The sequence below is a fragment of the Mirounga leonina genome, unplaced genomic scaffold (genome assembly GCF_011800145.1).
Source record: "Mirounga leonina isolate KUSES-001 unplaced genomic scaffold, KU_Mleo_1.0 Mir_201, whole genome shotgun sequence".
In the NCBI taxonomy this organism is placed as follows: domain Eukaryota; kingdom Metazoa; phylum Chordata; class Mammalia; order Carnivora; family Phocidae; genus Mirounga; species Mirounga leonina.
In genome coordinates this window covers 14,139,722-14,163,779 of record NW_023270504.1, presented here as the reverse complement: position 1 = coordinate 14,163,779, position 24,058 = coordinate 14,139,722, and the positions used below count along the sequence as shown (strand labels likewise).

General features: G+C 39.2%; 1 pseudogene; it reads right to left on the bottom strand.

Annotated features, from left to right (window-relative positions):
- Positions 1–15,284: 15,284 nt before the first annotated feature.
- LOC118025469 lies at positions 15,285–16,722 on the bottom strand (annotated as a pseudogene).
- Between the last annotated feature and the right edge of the window lie 7,336 nt (positions 16,723–24,058).

Sequence of the window (24,058 nt, the reverse complement as noted above, 5' to 3'; positions counted from 1 at the left end):
TATATTGAGAGTGCTGAGAGTGGAACAGAAGGTGCTCAAAGCTAGAGAAATTGTCAGACTGTTGACTTGCTCCTTAAATCCCAGTATATTAGAATAACAGCACTTCAGAAACACTTTGAAGGTCATTAAAAGATGAATATGAACACGTATTTTACAGAATTGAAACTGCAACTCTTATTTGGATAAACTTGACAGTTTTCTCCTTTGCTCTTCATTGAACCGTATGCATAATGCTACCATAGCAGTTATAACACTGTATTCCACATAGTTCCCCACCTATCTGTATCATATACTATCTAGGGCTAAGACATGGTAAAAGAACAATGTTTGCTGAATAAAATAATGGCATCAAGTTGCAAACAGGGACCTCTGGGTGTGCTCATAACTTTTTAGAGGCAGATATAATTATAACCAATGTTCTTCCCAAACATGTCTTTTGGTGTTATAGTTGGTGGGAGACAGTGAATTGGCCATGGGTAGGGGCAAGGCAAAGTGAGGGAACTACACTGTATGACAGGATTTAGGTGAAGGAGAGGTTGGCATACGTAGGCTGGCCAAGAGGAAGACTCAGTGCTTGGTTTTGTTTTGTTTTGATTTGGATGACTGGTGGAATGGTTATTGAAGGCTAGGGTAAAGTTGACATGATTACCTCAATCTTCTAGACAATTTTATTTATAGCATTTCTAAGAATGTAGTCAAATACTTTATATAAGACATTTTCAAATTTGTAGTAAAAGGGTTTTGATGTGATTCAGAGCATATTACATGTTCCAATATGTAACACACAAAAACATATTGACTACCTGTTATCCTTTTGGGAAATGATTGTGTTTGTTTTAAGTTAATATATTGGGATATTAAGGACTTTCTTTTTATTTTTTTATTAAAGATTTTATTTATTAGAGGGAGAGAGAGAGAATGAGAAGGGGGGAGGAGCAGTGGGAGAGGGAGAAGCAGACTCCCCACTGAGCAGGGAGCCCGATGCGGGGCTCGATCCCAGGACCCCGGGATCATGACCTGAACTGAAGGTACGCACTTAACCAACTGAGCCACCCAGGTGCCCCAAGGACATTCTCTTTAAATAAAAGGAAGCATTCTGCTTCTAACTCAGACTTTGTCACAACCAGTGACATGAATCCTCCAGATTAGAGCATTATAGGATAAATTATTATGGTATTATTAAAAACACTTGATACCAAAATGCACTGTTATAAGGACCCGTGTCTTGCCAGAGATTACACAGATCTCAAACTTAATTGTATTTATATTTAATTTTATGTAGTGGGATATGATTTATCATAGGGTCAATGACTGAAAGATGCCAAAAGAAAGCTGCTGAGTTTTAAGATCACAGTTGAAGTTCCTGCTCAATATACTACTTCATGAGATCTTTTATGTAAGAATTTTACTGATGCTGAATTCCTGTTTAGCTGTAGTTCCAGGAAAAAAGAACTGTGAATAATGTGTTTTCTGTTCATAGAAATCGGAACTTCCTACTCTGTTTTTGCCTTAACTTCCAGAAAATTAAGAGCCAGATGAATTGCCCAGTCCTTGACCAGCTGAGGTGCCTGGAAGCCCTGCAGCTGCTGATCCAACCAGAGCATAAGTCCTGCTTTATTGTCTCCACTGGCATTGTGTCAGTTTAAATACAATTATTATTATTATTTTTTTTGTGAAAGACCAGATATGTATTCGCTGCAGAAAATATGGAAAAGCATAAGATGAAAAAATCAATATTTAATCCAAGGATACCTACTGTTATTACATGATCTTCAGTGTCTTTTTGTATGTGTGTTATTGACTGTATATTTGCTAAATATGCTTATTCACAAATGTTGCCTTAATTGGGATCATACTTATATCATTTATAAATACATTTATTATCAAAATAAAAACGTACATTAATATGTCAAAATGTACCTAAAGCATTTTTCCAACTCATAAACTATTTTTCTAAAACATGATTTTTCTTGGCTACATAGTATTCCATTGTAATGAGAAACAACCATTAATTTTAATTTTATTAGTATAGGTAGACATTTATATTATTTCCATTATTTGTCTGTTGCAATTAACTTTGAGAGAAACAGCCTTGTAAATAATTGTGCATTCATCTTCGAAATGGGATTCTTGGATGCAAGGGTATGGATATTTATATATTTTTAAGGATATATCTCTGTATCACCTATCTCTAAGTCTTTATATCTAAAGTTAAATGTTGGATCACTTTACTTTCCCATCACCTGCTGATGTAAGTAGTGTGTTTCCTCATGCTATTAATAATTAGATTCTCAACAGCACTAGATGGTGAATTACAGTATCTTGTTTAAATTGAAACTTCTTTGACTACTGATGTATTGGCCATATGTATTTTTATTTTTACCATTTCGATGAATTATCCTGTATTCTTTCACACTGTTTCAGTTTGCAATCCTAACTTCTGGACTCAAGTTTACAACCGAGTTCCAGTCTTGACTCTGCTAACTAACTGTGGGGACTTGATAGAACACAACCTTTTGGGGTCTCTGTTTTCTCATCTAGATAATATCAAATATATTTTTGTGCTGATCAATCAGTTTGATATATTCAGAAACAAAGAGTTGGTTGGTGTCAATTTTTGTCACTCCTTGCCAATATCTTCCAGTCTAGAGGGAGATAGCTACTTTAGGCACCTGTTCATTGGCGTTTCTTGCTGTGTGAGGCTGCATCAGCCCGTTGGCTGATAGAGGAATTCCATCAGCAGAGTATGTGATCGTTCTAGCAGACACCAGCATTATGCTTCATTGGGTTATGTCAATCTCTAGTTTACGGTTTAGTGTTTACTACTCTATCATTGACAAGCTCCACTGGGTTTTTAGTCTTACAGTAAACATTACTCAAGTGGAGAAACCTTGTAGCCATTTACTAATGAAAAATTGAATAAGTGATTTCAGGTGATTTATAAAATAGCCTGCCTATCTCAGAGGGTGTCTTGAAAAACAAATGAAATAATACATGAGAAAATATTTTATTATAAAGTGTGAGACAAATATAGGTTGTTCCTGGTCTGATCCTATCACTATAGTTGATCTGTGGTGGCTTTCAACATTGAGTAAGTATGAGGAGTGGCATGTCTTACATGAAGTGATATCCTCCAGGTTGTCTTTTGTCATTAACTTGGTGTAAACTCATGACTGGTTTTTTGCATTCTTGTGGATGTGGTTTCAGAGCTCTGTCATTAGGACTTTGGCAAGTTTGGTAGAGACTCGCAAACTGATCTAAAGACATTCTCAGACAACTGCATTCTTACATCCTGGTACCAATGATGAAAAATGTGTGAAGATAGGTCATCAACACTAACTTCGATCCTGAAATCGTTTTAATCCAAAATACAGACTGTGAGTAACTGTAGTGTAGCTTACGCTCATTCATATTCATACACGGAGGAAACAACACGATTAATATCATCTTTCAACAAAAGAACAGTGAGTATATTGTTTCTTTTTCCATACAGATTTTATGTCCGTGACTAAATTCATTTAAAATATACCAGTTACTTGATTTAATATTTTAATAATTGGTCTTCTCCAAACAACCTCACAACATGGCATCATGAGAAAATAAAAACACCTTTAATGCCAAAAATCAGTGAATTGTTATGAGATAATCTTTACCATACAGGTAAGGCAGAAAATTAAGAGGACTGCTAAGGATGCTAGTTCATCTCCTGGCTTCTTGGTAATACTGAATCTCATTTATCTAGAATGATTGTTTTCTTCTGGTTAAATGCTTTGTGCATAGTAAGTTTGGTGTACCTTTTTGAATAAAAAGTATTCCAGTCACCTCATACAACTCCTTAGATGATTTCAGGATTGTGCTAAGCAGTTACCCAACATCAGGCAATGGAGTAAGTTTTCCCGGGATCTTATACCATTATTGGTAAAAATAATTGGAATGTTTCGTTTTTATGTGTAACATTCTCTGAGCAGCTCCATTGCTGTAAGGAGTTGCCTTAAAAGAGAATATGTTCTGAAGGAGAATTTGGTGGGATTAAGATGAGTAAGAGTGAATTTGGTGGCCCTGATGTTATCACAGCACTTCATAAAGGAGAGAGTCGGTAGGTGCTTCATTCTGGCTTTCATCTGCCCACTGATACTAGTGTGGAAGCATGAAGTGATGGTTATATCTGATAGATGACTCTTCAACGTAACTGTTGTTTTCTTTTTTCTTTATTTGAACCTGTTAATAGAGCTAACCCCCACCCCTTTAGTTTGTTGCTGTCAAATTGATGAAACTTTTGACAGTTGACACTCTGTCCTACTGATAAACATTCCAGATATTCTAGCTTTCTTAAAAGCCTTTAAAGAAAGACACTATCTACTTACTTTCGAACTTAAGTTTATAGCTTTTTGATGTGGTGAATATTGTAGGATATGATTAAAATTAAGTACTTAATGTAATTCAGGAGTAATACTTCGTTCATATGTTTTGTGTATTTTGGACTTCAGGACAAATAATTTTTCTCTTTTGGGCTCTATACATCACATTATAGAAAGTTCAGAGTTTTCATGAAGTAGGATGTAGATTCTAGTTTTAACAGTTACCTCTGGAGTAACTTTTACTCTTATCAAGTCAGAAAGACACGATTAGACAATTTAAGCCAGCAGATGGCACTCTTACCTTTGTGTGTATATGAAGAGCTGTTTGGGCTCAGAGATTTCACACAGCTAGATCTCAGAAACTGTTGAGGATTGCATTTCCCTGTTTTTATTTGAACACAGTTTTATAACAAAGCAATAAAGTTATTTTTACTGTTATAGAGAAAAGTGGATGAATGGACAAAATCATTTCTATAGATAGTCTGTTCAATTATTTGTTAGCACGTGAAATAATTAAGATCCATATGGATGAAAAATGTACTTCCTGCAAATGCAAGTTCTATATTGTATCAGTGTCTTTTCTTCCTTTATTTATAACTCACAATCTTAATCTGATAAATCCAGCTGTGTGGACAATAGAATGAGAACAATGTCTCTCTCTCTTCCTTTGTTTTTGGGGTTTCATAATATCCTAGAATCAAAAAGTTTTAATGCTTCAAGGAATCTTAGGGATCATCTCATTGAATACACAAACTTTTAGATGAAGAAAGCCATGGCCCACAGAGGTTAAATAATTTGTCCAATAGGAAAGTAGAGATACTCACTTTCGAGTAAAAGCAGAAAATGGGCCTCACTTTTCTCCTCGCCAAATATAACCTAATGCTCTGTAATTGTGTATTCGTCTGCTGTTCTCTGATGGCATGGAAGACAAGGAAGCTTTGGCCCCTGGACTTACTGGTAGAGACGGTTGGGTTTGTCATGCTTTGTCTGCTTTTGCTTTGCTTCACAAAATTTCTGCACAAAGTAGCTAAGATTCTAGAAATGTACCTCAGATATATCTATGTCCAAATCAGGCAAAAAGGTATGGCAGGAACAATCTTTGCTCTTGGCTATTACTAACTTAAAGAGGGCTGCATACGTCTTTAATCAAATTTAATCAAAGAGGGGCATCCCAAGACCTAGGGTAACCTACATGTTTCAGGTATAAAAATGTTAAGGCCCGGGCGCCTGGGTGGCTCAGTCGTTAAGCGTCTGCCTTCGGCTCAGGTCATGATCCCAGGGTCCTGGGATCGAGTTCCACATCGGGCTCCCTGCTCCGCGGGAAGCCTGCTTCTCCCTCTCCCACTCCCCCTACTTGTTCCTGCTCTCACTATGTCTCTCTCTGTCAAATAAATAAATAAAATCTTTAAAAACAAAAAATGTTAAGGCCCTGAACCAGGGAAGTAAGCTTAACTTCAGTTAGTTCATTTGCATTGGAGATATTTGTGGAACCAGGGAGCATTCATAGAAAAGGAGTACAGGATTAATAGGGTAGGGCTTCCAGTTAGCCTGAGGCAAGGGGGGACTGTAAAAAGCCCTTCCTGCCACAGTAAGGGAACTTCAAAATTTTCAGTATGGCAGTGAGATGCAAAAAGCGGCTCACTTCTCTATTCTGAATCAAATCAAATATGGATGGCTCCATTCACCTCCCTAGCAGGACAACCAAACTCAAGTGTTTTTTTTTTTTTTTTTAAGGAGACCTTCTCCTCCTCGCCCCCCTCACTCAGAACAGCACAAGAGCCGAGGGGGTTGAAATCAACCGGAAAAATTGGACAAGGGGCCTCTCTTCTCTGTCCTGGTTGATAGTTGCTGAGGTGTTTGCTGTTGAAGCTTGTGTGACCCATTTGAGAGTGGCTCCCTATTACTGTTACCTTGCGCCATGGGACGTGAACTTGGGCCCCTGAGCTGTGCGAAGTGCCGCATGCAGACCATCACACGGAGGCGCTGCTGCTTCTCAGGTGCTTTGAGAAGCCAGTGTGCAGGTGTCTTCTCCTCCCAGCCTCCTACCTGCACTCAACACCATTACCCCCAGCTTCCAGTCCGGGGGCACTCAGATCTCTTCAGGATCTTTTGGCGCAAAATCCTCCAAGCCCTCCACCTCTGAGACCATACAGCTTAATCTACCCCAATGGGTCTGAACTGAAGCTGGTTACTTTCCTTCACAGGGCATTGAGAATACAAAGGCAGATCTGGGAGAGGAGCAAAACATTTTTATTTTTTTGGCCAATAAAGGGTTCAGCAAGGAGAAGACAGATTTTAATTTCTCAGTAATACGGCGTATTTCATAAGGCAACACTTTATTCTAGCCAAACATTTTTAGGATTGGTGACAATATCTGAGGAGGCGAAAGAGAAAATTCAAATTCACAGAGGCTATGGCTTCTAGTTTATACTAACCAGGTCCTCAAGCACCTGCTGGGTAAAAAATAGGTTGAGTGGAGCAACTGAATTAAGACTGGAATGTATGGGGGGAATAAATATTAGGTTTTTTTTTTCCCCAGAGGAATGGACCTCTTCTAGTCTGCAGCTGAAAAGGATTACTGCTGCTTAATGGTTCTATTGCCCAGCTTGATTTCTTATCTTCTCAGAAACTCTGAGCTTCCTATAAAATGGAATTCACACTTAATGCCTACTTAACTCCTCAGGGATCCTTGAGAATTCCCAGGGTTAATTTATGCTAAGTGCTTTCTCCCTCCCAGTCAATAATAATACTAATAAGGCCTATTAAGATGTCATGTGGACCACTGAGCACCCCCCACCCTCTTTTTAAAGTTGTTTTTGATAAATCTCCTAGACCAGGATCTGAGATAAAATGTCAACTACTAGAAAACTTCTCAGTGAGGCAGAGGGAAAAAAAAAAACCAAACCATTTTGGGTACCCACGTGCCTTCCCAAATGTTGGTATAACAGCTGAACCTTGGCAATGTGCTTCCTCTTCTCCGTCAGTTTTGGTGGCTGTGTTTGGGTGTATTGGAGTCTGTTGGAGTGGGTTCATCTGAGCTTTTGAGAGCCAACTGTGTGCATTGCTTTCCAATACCATGGTGGGGGCATCATGATGTAACTTGAAGTCAGCCACTGTGGGAGTATTTAGAAGGAGAGGTGAAGACTACAAATGATAGCTGATTGAGAACATTTATCAACACATTGCTGCCTAAAACCCACATTTGAGCCCTTTTATAAAATAATTATTAAAAAAAAATGCCTGGTCAGACAGGGTTTTTCACTTCAACCTTATGTGAAAAGAGTATCTCCAGAGAGATTGTGGGTGATTCATAATGGGAGGACTATCCATCGCCTCCTCTTCAGCATACATTGATTATAATTTAAAATGCCATCACTGTATTTATTTAATAAAAGTTAATTGTGTGACAACATATCTTTAGAGTGTACCACAATTTCACTCTCTAAAAAGAAAAACAGAAGAAAGCAAACAAGAAAATCTTTTGAATCCATGTTTTAAAAAGGTGTATGGAGAGAAAATAAGGAAGGTCATTTGAATTTTATTGCAGGTAACCTCTGTTTTTATGAAGAGCTATTTGTACCTTAATGCTTATCATCCCCACCCCCAGCTTTTCTCCCCCTCAGCTCTGTCGAGGTATATCCCATTAAACCTAAATTACTTTGACAGTTACCACAGATTTTAAAGAATCTTGTGCTAAGCCTCAGGGCACCCAAGGTGGATTAAATAGAATGATGAATTAGTGGCTGCAAAGTATCTTGCTTTTGAAAAAACAGTCCCTTCTTCTAAATACCACCACCCCCACAAACAAAAACAATCCTGTGCTTGACTCAGTGCTATATCATCATCACGTGTGTCTTTATTTTCATTAGAACCATGGTGAAGGACAAAGAAATGATTTTCCGTATATTGCTATCATATTTCATAGCAGGTTTTAGTTGAGAATTCTGTTAAGTCTCCAAGAAGCTCAGGTATCAGAGATTGTTTGGAAAACAAACAAAAGTCTTCCATGGGAAGTTAAGTAAAATGGTAGAAGGCCTTTCCTGAGCTGTGGAACCCTGTATCATTGCCGATGCGGTTGTCCTTGTATTTGCTGATGTTCACACTTCAGGGACTCTCAGCTACAGAGCCAAGCAATGTCCCTAAAACCCTGAAGTCATCCATATAGTTTTCTGACTTTAGAAATATCTTATGTTGGCTTTATTAAAATATCTCAGGATCCAATGTGAACCACAGATAACACTGGAGCCCTGAGCCTCCAGCCAGAGCCCTGGGGAGCTCTACAGATGTGTACCTCTACACATGTGGCTGGCTCCCCTCCTCTGTCCCTCCAGGGACAGAGTCTGATTAGAGTACCAGAAACTTACCATGTAGCTTATACTTTATAGTCTTCTTATGTCTTCTCTCCCTAAAATCGTTATCAAGAAGTTATCCTTCATTTTTTGTATCTTATTAGGGGTGAAATTGTGGATGTTTGATGGTTAGAGTCACATTGGTGCCTGGGTTTTCCTGTGAGCCTGAGTATGTCAGATCTTAAAGTTCATGGATTGAGGCACATGTGATCCTTAAGCTAGTGTAATTCTCTAATCTTACTAACCCAGCAAAATATAAGAGATATGCTCAGAAGTTCTGACACATTATAAGAATAATGCTCTGAATTTCTGACATCTGGTCTTTTAAGTTAAGATATTTAGGTTCTATCTATGTATTTTCATGCATTGGAATTTATTTATGAAGGCAGTTATTTAACAGACATTTATTGAGACCAAAAATACATACATGAAATGAATCAAGACAAATCTGAAACAACAAAGAAACTATGAATAATAATACCTGATATTTCCTGCCCATTTTTCCTGTGCCAGGAACCGTGACAAGGGCTTTTTAAGAAATTATTCATGGAGAAAACCTAGGATCACAGAGCTTGTAGGTTTTTGAGCCAGGATATGAGCACAACTGGTTTGAGTATATGGGCTTAACCCTCTGCAATACATCTATCACATTGTACAAAACAGTACAAATGGGCACCAAGGGGATGGCTGCAGAGTGATTGGAGAAGGGAAGACTTCTTGAAAGACCTAAATTTGGAACCAGTTTTTGACATACGTTCCTGTGGCTTAATGTCGTTGGATATAATAACAACTTTAAAGTACATAGATTTACAAATTTGAAGATCATTTAAAATTTTGGGAGGAGCAAATGGTACATGTGTTAGCTTAAATTTGCAGGCGCAAATAATTTCTCACTGTTTCCCAGTCCTTCATTTCTCCAATCTATCATAACACCACTGCTAGCATTTTCATGCACTGTTACTTAGCTCAAATACCTTCCCACCATCACTGTCCCAAGCTTTGGTTCACAAATTCATATTCATCACTTCTTTTGCTGTTGGTCAACAGAATACTTTCATGATCTTAGCCATTATCATGGTGTCTGGCTTATCATAGGTTCTTAGAGATACTGGTTGAATGAATTCTAATGAAAGATTATCTCATTTTTTGTCTTAAATTCTTTCTTGTTTTCAAAGCTGTATTATTTTTATTAGTCTAACTTTCTCGTTGCAAATTCACTCTACTCCTCCCCTTGTAAAGAGGAAAGAGACGTAACACTGAGCTCTTAATGAGAATGAGAAGGGTAGGAGGCATTACTGACAGCCCTCCCAAAACTTAGGTGAAATGCAATTCTGAGACAGGAGACTCACCCTCGTGAAAGCTAAAAAGTTCAATTCAGACAGAAAGGCTTCCTGATGCTCATTTGTGTTTAAGTGGTGTATGTTAGAAGGTGGTTCTATCAGTGGCTGCCAGATAGAATCTGTTGATGATTTGACTCTGAAACTGTTCAGTGGAGTGCCTGCCCGTACAAGTGGTCAGGAGTAAGCTAACTGCTTCTTTAGACATCTTTTTTTGGACTACACTCATGTCTTTCCCAAAGGGACATTGTCACATACTGTTTGCACAAGGGCTTCCTATTTGTAACTTTGCCAGGACCGTGTCCTGTGTGATTCTGCTCGCATACCCAAGACTCCCCGAGTTGCCAATATTCAAACATCGTTAATGACCTTACTAAGGCCATTTGATAAAACATTTACATCATTGCTTGTCTTATATCTTATTCTTGACACATACTGGAATGTCTGTACTACATTTCCCCACATCCTTCATTTACCACATATTTGTTTGATGGGGTGGTTTTGAGTTGTTAGTGTTCTGGTACTTTTAATTCCTTTTTGGCTAGAACCTAAGTGTTTGGTTTGCCAGGTCATGAGCCTTGCACCTTGGCAAGAAAAACACTGCAAAGGCACAATAATAAGGAGTATTGCTTATTAAGAGGACTCAAGTAGTTCATCTGCCTGCCTCACTGTTACTTTGGGAAGAGTTCCTTTACTTCTCTGTGATTCTATAAAATGAAGAGCCAGTTTGACCCTAAAGGGTATCTGCAACTTTTGTCCTGTCTTGTACCATTTCTAGGTAATTGCATTTCTCTTCTATGAGTTGTGAGTTGCCCATTCGCTGGAATCACTTTTTAAAAAAAATTTTATCTTATTATGTTAATCACCATACATTACATCATTAGTTTTTGATGTAGCGTTCCATGATTCATTGTTTGTGCATAACACCCAGTGCTTCATTCAATACATGCCCTCTTTAATACCTATCACCCGGCTAACTCATCTCCCCACCCCCTCCCTTCTAGAGCCTTCAAGTTTGTTTCTCAGAGTCCATAGTCTCTCATGGTGTGTCTCCCCTTCCGATTTCCCACCCTTCATTTTTCCCTTCCTACTATCTTTTTTTTTTTTTTTAACATATAATGTATTACTTGTTTCAGAGGTACAGGTCTGTGATTCATGTCTTACACAATTCACAGTGCTCACCATAGCACATACCCTCCCCAGTGTCTATCAGCCAGCCACCCCATCCCTCCCGCCCCCCACCACTCCAGCAACCTTCAGTTTGTTTCCTGAGATTAAGAATTCCTCATACCATGGAATCACTTACTTTCTTAATAGAAGTAGCTTCTGCCTCAGATCATTGTCACCTCATGGTCCCTTGATACTTTAAAAAAAAATCTGTTTAGATTCCCAAATGGCAACTTTCTCTTGACCTCTGGACTATATGGCCCTTAACTTTGAACTTATTGAACCTCTTGTTTTATCTTGGTGTAGTTCATTTCTGTCTGGTCTATCTTAGAAATTCCTATGAGAATATTGGTCTGAGTCTAGTAAAGGGGATTTTGTCCTTGGTGCGTCACTCAGCGGTTAGGCTCTTCTTTTTGTTCTGTTTGCTGTGATCTTTGTGATGTAACCAGCAAAAACAACATGAATTCACTTTTTTTTTTTTTTTTACTGTTGAATGTTTAATATGAACATATACACTTAGGACATTTAAGGATATCTATACTTGCAGCTGTATCCACTACAGTATGCACTTCTTGGTTATCTTCTAAAAGTCCCCATCCTCAGCTTTATGGCTGCATCCTAATTACTCTAAAGTTGTGTTTCTCATCCTTGGCTACATTTCTGAATCATCTGAGGTGCTCCTAAAAAAAAAAAAATGTTCCAGTCCCATCCCAGATATACTGAATTGGAGTCTCTGAAGTGTGGGAACTGGGAGCTTTAAAAATTACTTTCTAGCTGATTCTAAAGTACAGTTGTGATAGAGAACCATAGTTTCAGCCAGTCAGTGTTTTAGGACAGTTTCCCTGGTGGCTATTATTGGTGAACTTCTTATGGTAAGGAAGCATATTCGAACTCAAAGTCCAAGTGAATGAGGAAATGTGTGGCCCCAGTTGCTACTGGCTGTCATCTCATGACCAGCCTTAGGATGAAGGTGATGCTTTGGACAGTAAAGCAGAGAAAGTGGTCTCTGGTGACATCTTTGGGTGATTGAATCAATTAACTCTGAAACTTGCCCTACCTTTGGACTCTTGTTACATGAGAAAAAAACTTCTACGTCAAAGAAATTGGGATCAGAGAGATTAAATGGTTCATGGAAGAAATGAAACGCCAGGTCTAACAGTTCAGTTTTCTTCCTGCACGCTCTATGAAGTTACCTCTCAAGAAATTGGTGAGTTTAGAAGAGGTGAGAAAACAGTACCTGCTCCCAGGAAAGTCATAATATCTTTGAGGAAGATAAACCACAGTTGTTAGGAATCGTGCCAAATGATCTTGTAACAAACTCTGGCAGCATGTTTGAGTTTACAAAGAGTATTGACATCTATTACCTCTTTTTATCCTCTCAAGAAACTCTTAGGTAAGGATATTATTAATACCTACTTTACAGCTGAGGAGATTGAGGCTCAGAGAAGATTTACTATTTGCCCAAGATGATCTAGTCGGTAACTGAGCTAGGAACTGAACCCAGGTATTGAGATTCAAAATCCAGTGCCCTTTTGGCTATGCCTCTTGCTGTGAATGCTCTCTGTGTTTTGGAATTCCATTATCATAAGGATGCAGGAGAAAGTGATGCTGTACTATCCCCAGGTGTAATAGAGACTTGGCATACACATGAATTTATTCTACATGGGGAGTTGTGTATTTCTGTTGTTAAATATGGAAGGTGGATGAAGTTCATAGAAATTGTTGAGTTCAAGGGAGGGAAGTGTTATCTTGGGAGATTAGAGAGTAGGGTTTCTGTGGAGGATTTAATTTGGTTGAATGGCTCAAGATTGCCTATCAATGGGAGTTGGTACGCCTATTTTATTTCTTTATTTGTTTTATTGTCTCATCTTGTGCACTTTTGCTCATCCTTTTCTGGATACAATAGCCACATTCTTGATAAACACAGAATATGTGGAAGTTCCTGCCATCTGTGTTCTAGATAGAGCTTTCTTCTCTTTTCCCCCAGTCCCACCAAATTCATGGTAAACCAGTTGCCTCTGTCTCTAAACTAAGCTGCTTCTGCAACTAGTTTTTCCCCCAACTTCCCACAGGATAAAAAGAACAGCCTAGCAATCTTCCCTTTGTATTGCTCATAATTCTGGGAAGATAGTAAACCAATTATATAGTGCAGCTGTACAAACATTCCAACTATAATCTATGAAGTTCAGATTGTGAACACATTTTCATTGTCTTCTCTCCCCATATGGAATCTCATTGTTTCTTTTAATTATATTTTAAAAATGTGTTTATGTAAGATAGAATGTTCTTTAGCTAAAGTAAATTTAAGCTACATTGAAATGTTGAATTTTTTGAGGGAAAAACGTTTTTGGGAGAAAACTTATTTAGAATGAATAATAGTATTTGGGAATGGAAACGATTGAATTTTTGAGTCTAGTTTAGACTATGTCGGCATAAGATTCCCCTTTCATGTTTCTCAGCAGTTACTTAACTGGGACCACCTCTTGGGATACGTACCTAGCTTAGAAACCCAAGTCACTCTGTTAAAGGTATAATCATTGCACTGAATATTTATGAGCACTTACTATAAAGCAGAGCCTACTTCAAGCGCTTTATGTGAATTAGGCTATTTAATTTTCAAAATGGCCTGATGATGTGCTTATAGTTACTATCCCCATTTTGCAGACAAGGAAACAAAGGTATAGAGAGGTGAGTAAATTGCTCTTTGTCATCTACCAAGCCAGTGTTTAAGCCCAGGCATCTTTAATCAGATCAACACTTTCAATCAAAATGCTTAAATAGCTTCCGTCAAAAGGAAGTAACCTATTTAATTGGTTTTCCTTTAAGTGACCTCTTTCTTTCTGCAGCCACTAACTGGTTGACCAGTTAACTAGTCAACCAGTCTTAAAGTGACAGTGACACAGTTTTCTGTATCTCATTACCAAAAGGCAACTGGGAGAAATAATTTTCTGGAAGCAATTAGAGAAAGAGAAATAAGTTTTGCAGCTCTATTTTAAACATGTGGGCAAAATTACCTGTTAAATTTTATTTCTTTCACTTCTTGATTCTTGAGACGGTTTCACTTTGCCTGTAATAAAAAATATAACCATCTGTTGAATATTCCATATTCTGTACTTTTGACTTTACTGCATCCTCCTAGAAAATACTTCGTTGAGTCTTCTCAAGGACAAATTCATTCATTCTTTTTTTTTCCCTTCAGTCCATACTTGTAATTCTCTAGGAAGTGACAAATTTTCAAATGAATTGTTTCAATTGGTTGCCCATTGTTCACATGCTCTGCTGTGTTAGGAATGTAGCTTTGCTCCTCCTTAGAAGACAAGTAGTGGATTAGTGCTGGCTAATGATGAAAGGAATACACTTCCTCTAGTTCTCGATGTTTCTTTCTGTAAATCTGACTTTTCCCATAGCATATTTTAGATACTTTAAGGATGGGGTGCAGAAGAAAAATGACTTTTCAAAGCTCATGTGTTTAGAGAGCCAGACCTGGAGTCACTATCTTAGCCTAGACTACTTTCAGCTAAATTTCACCTCCTCTCTCATCTTGATTGCTCTTTAATCTTTTTAGATTCTAGTCAAGCACACTTTTTGAAGGGCTTGTCATTTCTCTTTGTTTTTGGAAATGTACCAAATACAAGACCTGCCATGTTCTGAGGACCTGAGGAACTCCTGCTCTGGCTTCTGTCTAGTTCTGGTGATCAGGATAACCAGGGATGATAAAGCTTTAAACAGCTGAGTCACACCAGTAGCACAGAAAAGAGAAAGCTTGACAAATGGAGATGCTAATTAGCTAATTTGTCCACCTTGACTTTTGTTAAGTACTGCTCCATTGAACTGTTATTCTTCCATTTCTTGGAAGAATGCTGCAAGAAACATCCTTATGAAATCTGTTACTACATTTGCATGTTATTAAGGGGGATGTTATTAAGGAAGTTGCCTATAACATGGCTCAGTGCCCCATTAGGTAAGTCCCATGTGAGAATTCCCACTTAGTTCTAAGTGCAAAGAAAAGTTCTGCTTTCTCTGACAAACCATTGCATCTTTAGTTCTCCCTTCTTTTTTTTTTTTCGCTTGAGACACTGATTGTATTTGTGGGGGGTTAGGGAAACAGTGGAATGAGAAATACAAAACTAGGGAGAGAGCAGACGTCACAGATGCCAGGACCCCCTAGAACTCCTAGCTCTCATCCTCGCTGTCCATAGACTCTGTTCCCACTTCTTCATAATCCTTCTCCAGGGCAGCCAGGTCCTCTCTGGCCTCTGAGAACTCCCCTTCCTCCATGCCTTCGCCCACGTACCAGTGCACAAAGGCCCGTTTGGCATACATCAGGTCAAACTTGTGGTCAAGGTGGGCCCAGGCCTCGACAATGGCTGTGGTATTGCTTAGCATGCAGACTGCCCGCTGCACCTTGGCCAGGTTGCCCCCAGGCCCCACTGTGGGGGGCTGGTAGTTAATGACAACCTTGAAACCTGTGGGACACCAGTCCACAAACTGGATGGTACGCTTGGTCTTGATAGTGGCAATGGCGGCATTCACATCCTTGGGCACCACTTCTCTGTGGTAGAGCATGCAGCAGGCCATGTATTTGCCGTGATGGGGGTCACACTTGACCATCTGGTTGGAGGGCTCAAAGCAGGCGTTGGTGATCTCTGCCACTGACAGCTGCTCATGGTAGGCCTTCTCAGCTGAGATGATGGGGGAGTAGGTCACCAGGGGGAAGTGGATGCGGGGGTAGGGCACCAGGTTCATCTAGAACTCTGTGAGGTCCACGTTGAGGGCCCCGTCGAAGTGCAGGGAGGCCGTGATGGAGGACACAATCTGGCTGATGAGCCAGTTGAGGTTGGTCTAGGTGGGGCGCTCGATGACCAGGTTGCGGCGGCAGATGTCATAGATGGTGTCGTCCACCATGAAGGCACAGTCCAAGTGCTCCAGGGTGGTGTGGGTGGTCAGGATGGAGTTGTAGGGTTCCGCAGCCGCTGTGGATACTTGGGGGGTGGGGTAGATGGCAAATTCCAACTTGGACTTGGTGCCATAGTCAATAGAAAGCTGCTCCATCAACAGGGAGGTGAAGCCTGAGCCAGTGCCACCCCCAAAGCTATGGAAGATCAGGAAACCCTGAAGCCCGGTGCACCGGTCTGTCAGTTTTCGGATTTGGTCCAGCACAAGATTGATGATCTCCTTCCCCACAGTGTAGTGGCCTTGGGCATAGTTGTTGGCAGCATCTTCCTTGCCAGATATCAGCTGCTCAGGGTGGAAGAGCTGCCTATAAATGCCAGTTCTTACCCCATCTATGACAGCAGGCTCCAGGTCCACAAAGGCAGCCTAGGGCACATGCTTGCCAGCCCTGGTCTCACTGAAGAATGTGTTGAAGGAGTCATCGCTGCCACCCAGCACCTTATCACTGGGCACGGTGCCATTGGGCTGGATGTTGTGCTCCAAGCAGTAGAGCTTCCAGCAGGCATTGCCCATCTGCACGCTCACCTGGCCCACATGGATGGAGATACACTCATGCATGGTTGTTCCGACAGGTGACGTTTGCCGAGGGTAGTTGACTGCAGACGTGTTACGAATCTCCAGCAACACCACGAATCCCCTTTAGTTCTCCCTTTTTAACAACAAAAATCAATCATAATTTTCTTATCTCTTTGGCTAACTTAGAAAAATGAATTATATAAACACTTACGATCTCAATACTCTCTTTACTCCCTACACATCTTAAATTTTCCCAGGAATGATTTATTATTATTATTATAGTTTACTATTTTATTAGATGTGTTTTTGTGTGTTACTTGAAATTCTTTGCAAAATCTAGTTGATGTATAAAATATCTATTAAAAAGTTATAAATTGTGAGAATAACAACTGGGTGAGGAATGGGTTTTGTCCTTTATCTGGGAGACCAGATTTTTTCTTATAAAAGAAATTATTTTTATTCTTTCTATTAGCGACAAAAAATATTTCCTCTACCCTCTCAGGTTGCTGAGTGGAGGCCTGCTAATTAAACTGATGAAAGACAGATTAGCAAGAGAAAAGCCAGATTTTTATTTGTGAATGTATATTGGTGTTTACAGAAAATGTGACTCAGGAGGCACTTAGAATTTGGGGCTTATATCCATCTTAATGAAGAAGGGTACTCATGGGAAAACAACTGACTTTTAGGAAAGATAAATGGACCCATAGAATAGATGGGAGATAAGATAGTTTTGTGAGAATGTTTGTTTAGGCAATTCCTTATCCTGGTGCCAACTTCTTTTCTCTGGTGATAGGAGTCATTCTTGCCTGGTTATGAAAGTCCTGGGGAGGGATTGATTCTTTTGGAAGGCTCTCCTTTAGGCAGGTAAAGGGAGTTCAGAAAAAAAAAAACACAAAGAACTCTTCACAGTGGTATGTTCTGGATCTATGTACTTTGAAAGATCACTGCCCTCAGGAGGGGAAGTTAATCTGGTTAGACCATTTGACATTGCAAAGTTCTTTCAAAAACCAGGACTTTTATTTAGCACTTATCACATAAGGGTAGAACAGCTATTTTATTGAAAGAAGCACATATTGAAAGAAGTCGTTTCTTTCTGTGCTTTTATTTTGCCCTGTTATTTGTTTTGTTTTTAGTCTAATTAGGCTCACAGGTTCCTAATTACTTTATTCATGCCAGAATTAGAGAGTTAAGTACTGGATTAGGCAAAAGTTAATTCAAATATGTAGGATTTGCTCAACCAGAAGTAGATAATATCTTATAAAATTATGTTGTAGTATCAAGTCCAAGGTACATTCCCAGTCTGTCTACTCGTTTTTGTCTCAACTGTTTACCCTATTTGTTTCTTTAACTAAATCAATTCCCATTTGTACTGTAATAATTTACTAAATTATCACTTTGTTACTTTTCTTGCATCCCTGCAACCAATCCATTTGTCCTACAATGTGGACAATGTGATCTTTTAAAGGTAAGAGAGATTATTGAAAGTTGGAAACCTTTCGTGGTTATCTACTGTCCTTAGAATAAAACCCTAACTTCTCAGCATGGCCCACAAAGCCCAGAATGACTTTGGTCCTGCAACTCATCTTGGGGCTCATTTCATATCATCTCCCCTTGCTCATTGCTTTCTGGACACAGTGGCTGTCCTTCTCTTCTTCCAGTTCTTTTCTAGGGCCTTTGTGCAGAGTGTTTCCCTTGCTTGGGCTATCTTTGTCCAGATTTTCTCATGATTGGTTCTCATCATTTGAATATCACTTTTCCAGGGAAACTCTGACCTGTAGTCACCCTCTTACCCTATCCACTTTCTCTCACATCGCCTTGTTTTATTTTCTTCTGATCACCATTCCTATTGGAAATTGTTTACTTGTTTATTGTCCATCTCCTTCACAGAATGTAAATGTAAACTCAGTAAGACTAAGACGCTGTCTACTTTATTCTTTACTGTGATTTTATTACCTTCCTTAATATGTACTTATGGGTGATTGATTGAGTGAATCATGTCAAATAGAAAACAAAAATGATTGTACCACCTTCTAAAATAGAGTGATGTTTCCCATTCAGACAGTAAATTAATGGGACAGATGTGGAAATTGAATTTTGAATTTATTTTATATGAATATTTTAAAAATAATTTTACTCAAATGCATGGGAAGACTTTCATATATATAATGCTTAAAATTTTGACATAAGCATAAACTGTTTTAAAAAAGATTTATTTATTTAGAGAGGAAGAGAGAGCATGCACAGGAGGGGCAAAGGGAAAGGGAGAGAGATAATCTCAAGCAGACTCTGTGCTGAGCTGACAGCAGGGCTCGATCTCACCACCCTGAAATCACAACCTGAGTCAAAACCAAGAGTTGGATGCTTAACCTACTGTGCCACCCAGATGCCCCATGAAATAAGATAAACTTTCAGAAAGTTAGAAGTACGATACCAGAACCATTTTTTTTCCTGAATCATTTGGTAATGTGTTACTTACTCCTGAATATTTTTATGTGTATTTCATGCTAAAGGATATTCTCCTGTTTAACCAAATTCAGCCACCAAATAAGGAAATGTACATTGATTCATTAATCTGGTATATTTTTCGGGATCCATTCAAGTTTCATCAGTTGTTCCAATAATGCCAAAAAAAAAAAAAAAAAATCCAGTAGACTCACTTGTTGCACGTAGTTGTCATTTCCCTTTAGCTTTTTTCACTTTGGGACAGTTCTTAGTCTTCTTAACTTTCACAGTCTGGACACTTCCTTTGTAATAAGGAAGTAGTTTATGGGAAGGTATATTATAAAATATCATATAAAATATCTCTTTTTATCAAACTATCAATTTATCCATTTAATTAAATATATTTGTTTCTCATTTTATTCAATATGTTATATTCCATTGCTATCTTTATTTAAAATGATCAAATTGCCCTCAATTTAACCAGTAGAAATTTGTTCAAGCTAGTTTCTGTGTCCTTTTGATGTATCTTCTTCATTCTTGCACACACACCTTTGCTCTCTGACATAACAAGATGTTCCAGGCTCATCTTGTATTTTCCTTGCTTTAATTTTGTCTATAATTAGCCATGTACCCAAGGACCCTTAATTTCCTTTAGTGGAGAATGGTAATTAGAAGCCAAGATCTGGACACCAAGTGTATTCCTTGTGACTGATATGTCATTGCTTCCAGGCCCTCACAATGGGCTGACCTAAGGAATAAAAATGCATGTAATATACATATTTATATTTATTTCTCCCTATATATCAATATCAATCTGTGTGTCAAAACTATAAATTCACACAATTCCTCCAATTCCACTCTTCCTTAATCATATCCTAATCTGTCTCTTTGGGTGAGTTTACATGTGATGACTTTATCAGCCTAACTGTACCCGAAGTCTAGTCTAATCTTCAATTAAAAAAAAAAATTCCATGATGAGCATTGTATCTGTTGTCTGAGAAAAGCTGTGGGCAGGATTCTGGGGCAAGGCATAGGGGAATATGTTAAGAAGTGTATACTAAATATTAAATGATTGTATAATAAGTTTTCATAACTATCATACTTTTTGTTAAAATTCATAATAATGTAGCACCTTTTCCTATTTCTACAATCTGAATTCAGGGAATCACTGTTTATGTTTTTGCTGCTTTTTTAAAGCTAAGGACAAGCTTCTCAAAACTCTTGAAGTTTGACTACTTTGCTTATTTTATATATATATATTTATCATGTTTATATGATATAGGACATAGTTGTGTAAAAATAGAATCAACTTACGATCTGGGAGTAGGTAAAATGAGATGTTTAGCAATTTTAGGATTCCTCAATAAAAATCAATGCCAAATCATCTTATACCTGGTAAATGCCAAGCAGTTGAGAAGGAAGACAGCAAGTATTTGGGCAGTCAGAAATAAGGTGCCTGGGGGGAAGAGCAAGATGGCGGAGGAGTAGGAGACCTAAATTTCGTCTGGTCCCAGGAATTCAGCTAGATAGGGATCAAACCATTCTGAACACCTACCAACTCAACAGGAGAGCAAAGAAAAGAATAGCAGCAACTCTCGGAACAGAAAAGGGACCACTTTCTGGAAGGTAGGATGTGCAGAGAAGTGAATCCGAAGCGATATTCGGGAAAATAGACGGTAGGGGAGGGGGCCTCTGTCAGCCGCTACTGGCTAGAGAGCAGCAGAGCACAAAGTCGGAACTTTTAGAAGTCGGCTCTGCTGAGGGACGTCACTCCAGTGGCTAAGCGGGGGGTGGAACCCTCGCTGGAACAGTGTGGTCTCGGGACCCTTAGGGTCACAGAAAGACCGGGGGTGCCTGAGTGCGGCAGAGCTCCCAGGTATCGGAGCAGGGAAGCTGGCTGCAGACGGAGCAGAGGAGTGGGCTCTCAGCTTGGGGTTGCCATAAACCGTGATCCGCGGGACAGTCGGGCCACTGCTCCTCCAGCAGGGACCCAACAAGCAGCAGATCTGGGGAGACTCCCCTTCCTTTCCCAGGAGGAGTGGCGCGGGAGCGCACGACAGGGATCTGCTGGGTTTGGAGGCTCCACATGGGTTCGGATGCCAGAGATAGAAACGCTTGGTCACAGGCTGGGTGAGCATGGAGTGCGACCAGAGACTGGGGAGATGGGAGTGATTGATGCTTTTCTCTGGGGGCTCACTGAGGAGTGGGGCCCCGAGTTCTTGCCTCCTCCGGGGCAGACATTGAGAAGCCACCATTTTCACTCTTGTCCTCCAAAGCTGTACGGAAAGCTTGCAGGGAACAAAAACTCCTGAGAGCAAATCCGAGCAGATTACTTAGCCCAGACCTGGCAAGGGCGGGCAATTCTCCCTCCGGCAAAGACATTTGGGAACCACGGCAACAGGCCCCTCCCCCAGAAGATCAGCAAGAACAGCCAGCCAGGACCAAGTTTATCGATCAATGAGAACAGCAGAACTCCAGCACTAGGGGAATATTGCACATAGAAATCATGGCTTTTTTACCATGATTCTTTAGTCTTTCACAGTTAATTTTTTTTTAACTTTTTTTTTTTTGAATTTTTCTTTTTCCCTTTTTCAATCAACATCTTATCAATCCCTTTTTAAAAAAATCTTTTTTATTTTTCATTTTTAGAGTCATATTCTATCCCTTCATAGTAGTTAACCTTATTTTTGGTATACCAGAACCAAATGGGCTAAATACACCAATCAAAAGACACAGGCTATCAGATTGGATAAAAAAACAAGACCCATTGATACACTTTTTGCAAGAGACTCATTTTAGACCCAAAGACACCTCCAGATGGAAAGTGAGGGGGTGGAAAACCATTTACCATGCTAATGGACACCAAAAGAAAGCTGGGGTGGCAATCCTTATATCAGACAAATTAGATTTTAAACCAAAGACTATAATAAGAGATGAGGAAGGACACTATATCCTACTTAAAGGGTCTATCGAACAAGAAGATCTAACTATTATAAATATCTATGCCCCTAACATGGGAGCAGCCAATTATATAAGCCAATTAATAACAAAAGCAAAGAAACACATCAACAACAATACAGTAATAGTGGGGGACGTTAAGACCCCCCTCACTGAAATGGACAGATCATCTAAGCAAAAGATCAACAAGGAAATAAAGACTTCAAATGACACTGGACCAAATGGACTTCACAGATATATTCAGAACATTTCATCCCAAAGCAACAGAATACACATTCTTCTCTAGTGCCCATGGAACATTCTCTAGAACAGATCACATCCTAGGTCACAAATCAGGTCTCAACTGGTACCAAAAGATTGGGATCATTCCCAGCATATTTTCAGACCACAGTGCTTTGAAACTAGAACTCAATCACAAGAGGAAAGTTGGAAAGAACTCAAATACATGGAGGCTAAAGAGCATCCTACTAAAGAATGAATGGGTCAACCAGGAAATTAAAGAAGAATTAAAAAAAATTCATGGAAACCAATGAAAATGAAAACACAACTGTTCAAAATCCTTGGGATGCAGCCAAGGCAGTCCTAAGAGGAAAGTATATAGCAATACAAGCCTTTCTCAAGAAACAAGAAAGGTCTCTAATACACAACCTAACCCTACACCTAAAGGAGCTGGAGAAAGCACAGCAAATAAAGCCTAAACCCAGCAGGAGAAGAGAAATCATAAAGATCAGAGCAGAAATCAATGAAATAGAAACCAAAAGAACAGTAGAACAGATCAACGAGACTAGGAGCTGGTTCTTTAAAAGAATTAACAAGATTGATAAACCCCTGGCCAGACTTATCAAAAAGAGAAGAGAAATGACCCAAATCAACAAAATCATGAATGAAAGAGGAGAGATCACAACCAACACCAAAGAAATACAAATAATTATAAGAACATATTAGCAACTCTATGCCAGCAAATTAGATAACCTGGAAGAAATGGATGCATTCCTAGAGATGTATCAACTACCAAAACTGAACCAGGACGAAATAGAAAACTTGAACAGACCTATGACCACTAAGGAAATTGAAGTAGTAATCAACAGTCTTCCAACAAACAAGAGCCCAGGGCCAGATGGCTTCCCAGGGGAATTCTACCAAACATTTAAGAAGAATTAATACGTATTCTTCTGAAACTGTTCCAAAAAAATAGAAATGGAAGGAAAACTTCCAAACTCGTTTTATGAGGCCACCATTACCTTGATCCCCAAACCAGACAAAGACGCCATCAAAAAGGAGAATAACAGACCAATATCCTTGATGAACATGGATGCCAAAAATCTCACCAAAATCCTAGCCAATAGGATCCAACAGTACATTAAAAGGATTATTCACCATGACCAAGTGGGATTTATCCCTGGGCTGCAAGGGTGGTTCAACATCTGCAAATCAATCAATGTGATTCAATACATTAATAAAAGAACGAACAAGAACCATATGATCCTCTCCATAGATGCAGAAAAAGCATTTGACAAAGTACAGCATCCTTTCTTGATCAAAACTCTTCAGAGTATAGGGATAGAGGGTACATACCTCAATATCATAAAAGCCATCTATGAAAAACCTACAGCGAATATCATTCTCAATGGGGAAAAACTCAGAGCTTTCCCCCTAAGGTCAGGAACATGGCAGGGATGTCCACTATCACCACTGCTATTCAACATAGTATTAGAAGTCCTAGCCACAGCAATCAGGCAACAAAAAGAAATAAAAGGCATCCAAATCAGCAAAGAAGAAGTGAAACTCTCACTCTTTGCAGATGATATGATACTTTATGTGGAAACCCCAAAAGACTCCACCCCAAAACTGCTAGAACTCATACAGAAATTCAGTAAAGTGGTAGGATATAAAATCAATGCACAGAAATCAGTGGCATTCCTATACACCAACAACAAGACAGAAGAAAGAGAAATGAAGGAGTCGATCCCATTTACAA